This window comes from Choloepus didactylus, chromosome 14 (genome assembly GCF_015220235.1).
Source record: "Choloepus didactylus isolate mChoDid1 chromosome 14, mChoDid1.pri, whole genome shotgun sequence".
NCBI lineage: Eukaryota > Metazoa > Chordata > Mammalia > Pilosa > Megalonychidae > Choloepus > Choloepus didactylus.
The window spans coordinates 56,225,912-56,231,911 of NC_051320.1; the positions used below are offsets into that span (position 1 = coordinate 56,225,912).

Below are 6,000 nucleotides of genomic sequence, written 5' to 3' on the forward strand. Positions count from 1 at the left end.
GCAAGAAATGCTTCTGCCAAAACTACCATCCGTGGACTTACAGAATGCCTTATCTACCATCATGGTATTCCACACAGCATTCCTTCTGACCAAGGAACCCACTTCACAGCAAATGAAGTGAGGGAATGGGCACATGCTCATGGAATTTTCTGGTCTTACCATGTTCCCCATCATTCAAAGGCAGCTGGGTTCATAGAACAGTGGAATGGCCTGTTGAAGACTCAACTACAGCGCCAACAAGGTGGCAATACCTTGCAGGGCTGGGGCAGTGTTCTCCAGGAGGCTATGTTTGCTCTGAATCAGCATCCACTGTATGGGGCTGTTTATCCCATAGCCAGGATTCAAGGGGTGGAAACAGGAGTGGCACCACTGACTATCACTCCTAGTGATCCACTAGGAAAATTTTTGCTTCCTGTCCCTGCAAGCTTAAGCTCTGCTGGTCTACAAGTCTTAGTTCCAAAAGGAGGAGTGCTTCCACTAATAAACACAACAATAATTCCACTGAACTGGAAATTAAGACTGCCACCTGGCCACTTTGGGCTTCTTATGCCTCTGAATCAACAGGCAAGGAAGGGGATTACTGTACTGGCTGGGGCAATTGATCCTGACTATCAAGGGGAAATAGCACTGCAACTACATAATGGAAGTAAAGAAGAGTTTTCCTGGAATACAGGAGATCCCCTAGGGGCATCTCTTAGTACTACCACACCCTGTGATTAAAGTCAATGGAAAACTGCAACAAATCAATCCAGGCAGGACTACCAATGGCCAAGAAACTTCAGGAATGAAGGTTTGGGTCACCCCACCAGGCAGAGAACCATGACCAGCTGAAGTGCTTGCTGAGGGTAAAGGGAACATGGAATGGGTAGTGGAAGAAGGTAGTGATAAATATGAACTATGACCACGTGACCAGTTACAGAAACGAGGGCTATGATGGCATGCATATTTCCTCCTTGTTTTGTTATGAGTATGTTTGTATTTGTCTATAAAGCAAATATCTTTGCTTTCTTCTCTATCTTATCCCCTTATCATATGACATGAGCTGCATTGTTCATTCTGCAGTATTTAAGTTGAAGGAAACCAATTTTAAGAGTTAATGTCACCCAAGGACTTGCAACCTATTCTGGAGAGATTTGGTGTGTTCCGGTTGAATACAGGACAGCAAGTATTGTTAGGCAAAATATATGTCTGTTATTGTGCTCTACTTAGAGATAAAGTATGGTTTAAGGTGATGTGTATAACTGCCAAGTTGACAAGGGGTGGACTGTGATGGTTAGGTTCATGTGTCAACTTGGCCAGATGATTGTACCCAGGTGTCTGGTCAAGCACAGGCCTAACCATTACTGCAGTGACATTTGTGGCTGGTTAATAAACCAGAAAGCTGGTTTATTAAAACATCAGTCAATTGGCTGCAGCTGTGACTGATTGCATCAACAAAGGGCATGTCTCCCACAATGAGAAAATTCAATCAGCTGGATTTAATCCAATCAGTTGACGACTTTGAAGTGAGACAGATAGAAGATAGAGGACCTTCACTTCTTTGGCTAGCCGGTAAAGTACTGAGTTCATTGGAGTTGCTAGTTTGCTGCCTGAGGAGTTCATCAAACACGTTCATCGGAGTTTCTAGTTTGCTGCCTGCCCTGTGGAATTTGGACTCATGCATCCCCACAGTTGTGTGAGACACTTTTATAAAATCTTTTATTTAGATAGCTCATGTTGATTTTGTTTCCCTAGAGAACCCTAACTAATACACTGGGTCACATGGTAATTCTATACTTAACTTTGAGGAACTGCCAAACTGTTTTCTACAGTGGCTGTGCCATTTCCCTCTTTTCTTTTTAATTAACACCTATTAAATCCCATAGTGGGTTTCACTTTGGAAAACACTGACTTAGGCCTTTGCAGAGTGAAGGGACAGTTTACTCCCTTAGCTATCCTTGTAGTGAGACCATTGGCTGGTTTGGGGAGGCAGACTCTGAAGCCCCAGGCTTCAAGTGAGACTCCTGACACCACGCTTGAAAAGGGTAGGCACTCACTAAGTGCCCAGAGAATGAATAATTCTCCCCACTTTTTTTAAAACACACTTTTATTTTTTAAAGGAGTTTTAGTTTTCCAGAAAAATTCCAAACTCATACAGAGAGTTCCCATATACTCCCTCACTTAGTTTCCCCTATCATTAGCATCTCTCATTAGTATGGTGCATTTGTCACAATTAATGAACAAATATTAATCCATTATAATTGAACAAAGCCCATACTTTATTCAGAGTTCCATAGTTTTTCCCTAATTCCCTTTTTTTTGCTCCAGGATCCCACATAACATTTAATTTTCAAGTCTCCTTAGACTCCTCTTGGTGGTGATGGTTTCTCACACTTCCCTTGTTTTTCATGACCTTGACAGATTTGAGGAGGGCTGATCAGGATGATTCCTTTTAACTTTTCTTCTTTACACTTTCTGACATCTAATTTGTAGCAAAGAACCGTTGGTATGCATCACAGTTTGTGTATAAAGTTGTGAGCAAAATCCCTCAAGTGGGAAACGTGGAACACTTGAAGGGCCAGAGCCAGGAGTACAAACAAATGCTAAATAAACTGGGATGTAGGCAGTGTTGCAAATGCTTTACTATTCTTTCTGCTTTTCTGCTCTTTCTTATCTCTGTCACTAGCAAGTGCCTTGGAAGTGAGGAAATGAGATTTTTCAGCTCTTCACATCCCCCTGTGAATCCTGTTTAGATTAAATTTCTTCTTTGTATCAAGCGCATCCTAGAAAAAAAATGGGACTTGACTTTGGCAAATACATGCACTTTTGTGGTCTTCATCTCTTGTCTTTGTCTAAAAACAGAGAAATGCTTTGCTAGGCTCCTTCTGGTATGTTAACAGTCCCTATGACTGTGCCTAGAAATCCTACTGTGAGGTCCCTGGGCACCAAGGATAAAGCCAGACCTTCTCAGCTATCAACTTCACTGGAGCTTTCCTTTCTATCAATAAAATAAGATATATGAAAATCAAGTGAATGTGCAGGCTTTTTCTTTCTTTTATTATTATTATTTTTTCATAATATCCTTGTGTTTTTCCCCCAGGGCTTTCTTTGTTGGTTATTGTAGTCTTTTCAACATTAAGGTTTTCACGCCAAAATTGCTGCTTTTTTCTTTTTAAGGGTTTTGGTGTCCTTTGAAACACTTCTAATTCCTTAGCTTCGTTTGCCAGGGCAGTCAAATTTTGCTGGGAGTTTTAACTTCATCTCTGTCTGGTCAGTTTTGAAGTAAAGTAAACTCCCAAGTTTGGCAACAATGGCTTGATTAATCATCTACTCTAACAGATGTTATTACCTCTTGTTGCCATCTTGTCAAAATTGTTATGCTTTCTTGAAGAAGAGATGGTTGTTTCAATTGCAGAGAAAGCAGAAATATTTACAAACCTGTTAATCTTTCTCTTTCCTAGATTTTTTATAGATTTTTCTTGTTTGGAACCAATTTATTTATGACTTTGCTTATCCTTTTTACAGCCTCCCTCTTTCTCTTCTTTCCTTCTTTCTTTCCTCCTCCTCCTCCTGGTCTAGCTCCACCTTCTCCTTTTACCCTCCTACATGAAAGTGTGAAGAATGACCTGCATACATAAACTTCCCAGGGAGTATTTGCAGTTTGTAAATCCAAAAGAATTTCTGACCTAAGACTATATTTGGGGGTGGGGTGAGAAAGGGGGAAGAGAAAGAGGTTTGGTTGGGTATTTCTGAGTAAGGAATCTCTGCTGATACCTGCTTATACCTAGGGTTGGGAAATTTTATGTAAAGGGCTAGATAGTAAATATTTTTAGGATTTGTGGGCCATTTGGTCTTTGTCGCAATCACTCAACTCCGCTTCTGTAACAGGAAAGTGGCCATAGACAATACACAAATGAATGTGCATGGCTGGGCGCCAATAAAACTTTATTTATGGACCTTTGAATTTCATATAATTTTCACATGTCACAAGATAGTATTTAAAAAAAAAAATTTCTCAACCATTAAAATATGTAAAAAACATTCTCGGACCAAGCAAGAACCAGCATCCAGGAAAAGAGCACTTTGCTCCTCCCTCAGAATGAATGCAGGCAAGAAATCTTATGTATGCCCAAGAAAAGCAGAATTTCATCCAGCACTTTTCCCAGATTCTCAAGGTGCTGACCGAGGATGAAACGGGGAACCTAGAGACAGGAGGTGCTATTGCCTGGCTCAAGGAGATCCTGGAGTGCAGTGTCACTGGAGGCAAGTACAACCAGGGTTTGATGGTGCTGCAATGTTCAGGAGCTGTAGGAGCCAAAGAAGCAGGATGCTGATAATCTCCAGTGGAACCTGACTGTGGGCTGGTGTGTGGAACTGCTCCAAGCTTTTTTCCTGGTCAGATGCTGTTCCAGTTTGCTAATGCTGCCATTAAGCAAAATACCAGAAATGGATTGGCTTTTATAAACGCGGTTTATTTGGTAACAAAGTTACATACTTAAAGTCATAAAGTGTCCAAGGTAAGGCATCAACAATCGGGTACCTTCACTGAAGGATGGCCACTGGCATCTGGAAAACCTCTGTTAGCTTGGAAGGCATGTGGCTGGCGTCTGGTTGCTCCCAGGTGGCGTTTCAAAATGGCGTTCTCCAAAATGTTGCTCTTGGGGCGTTTTGTCCTCTGTTAGCTGCAGCTGCTCTTCAAAATGTCACTCTCAGTTGCTCTGAGGTCCTTCTGTATGTGAGCTCTTTTTATAGGACTCCAGGGAACTAATCAAGACCCACCCTGAATGGGTGGTGCCACACTTCCACGGAAACATTCAATCAAGAGGTCACATCCTAATCAAAGGTGTCGCTCACAGTTGGATGGGTCACATCTCCATGGAAACACTCAATCAGAAGGTTCCAACCTAATCAACCTTAATATGTCTGCCCCCACAAGACTGCATTAAAGAATATGGCTTTTTCTGGGGGACATAATATATACAAACCAGCACAGATGACATCATGGATTCATCCCTCACCTGAAGGGAACAGCTCTGTTGGTATCATAAGCCACACATAGGTTTGGATGCCATGGAGACTCCATGCTGCTGGAAGGGTGTATCTACTGTCTGCTGAAGCTCTAAGGCCAAGAGCAGCCCTATTATCTAAACCTGATTGAGCTGTTCCTGCAGATTTCCTATCAGACTAAGATTGGGCACACACTGGACCTCATCACAGCCCCCCAGGGCAGTGTGGATCTTGGCAGATTCACTGAAAAGAGGTACAAATCCACTACCAGGTACAAAACAGCTTTCTACTCCTACTTTCCTGTAGCTGCTGCCAGGTATATGGTGGACATTGACGGGGAGATGGAGCATGCCAATGTCAAGAAGATCCTGCCGGAGATGGGAGAGTTCCTTCAGAGTCAGGACAATTACTTTGACCTTTTGGGGGACCCTAATGTGACTGGCAAGGTTGGCACTGACATTCAAGACAACAAGTGCAGCTGCTGGTGATTCAATGTCTGCAACAGGCCTCTCTGGAACAGTGCTAGATCCTGCAGCAAAATTACCCACAGAAGGAGGCTGGGAAGGTGGCCTGGGTGAAGGTACTGTCCAAGGAGCTGGAGCTGCCAGCTGCCTTTGTGCAGTACAAGGAAGACAGCTACAGTCTCCTTCTGGGTCTCATTGACCAGCACTCTGAACCCCTACCCCCGGTTATCTTTTGGGGGCTGGTGCACAAGATCTACAGATGGAAAAAGTGACCCAGAGACTATGAAAGCAGGGAGGAAAAGCTCTTAATAAATAATAAATTAGCCTAACCTTCAAGAAAAACAGAACAAAACAATACAAAAAACAACACAAACATTTCTTGGTTCATAGGCTATACAAAAATAGAAGGAGGGACCCAGCACTTCTAGATACATAACCCAAATAATTGAAAGCAGGGATTGAACAATTATTTGTACACCAATGTTTCTAGCAGCATTATTCAAAACAACCAAAATGACAGAAGCAACCCAAGTGTCCATCAACAGATGGA

At 42.4% G+C, this 6,000-nt stretch overlaps 1 pseudogene; it reads left to right on the forward strand.

Moving 5' to 3' along the window:
* The window catches only part of LOC119508851, a 56,520-nt pseudogene extending 50,798 nt beyond the window's left edge, over positions 1 to 5,722 (forward strand).
* The last annotated feature ends 278 nt before the right edge of the window (positions 5,723 to 6,000 follow it).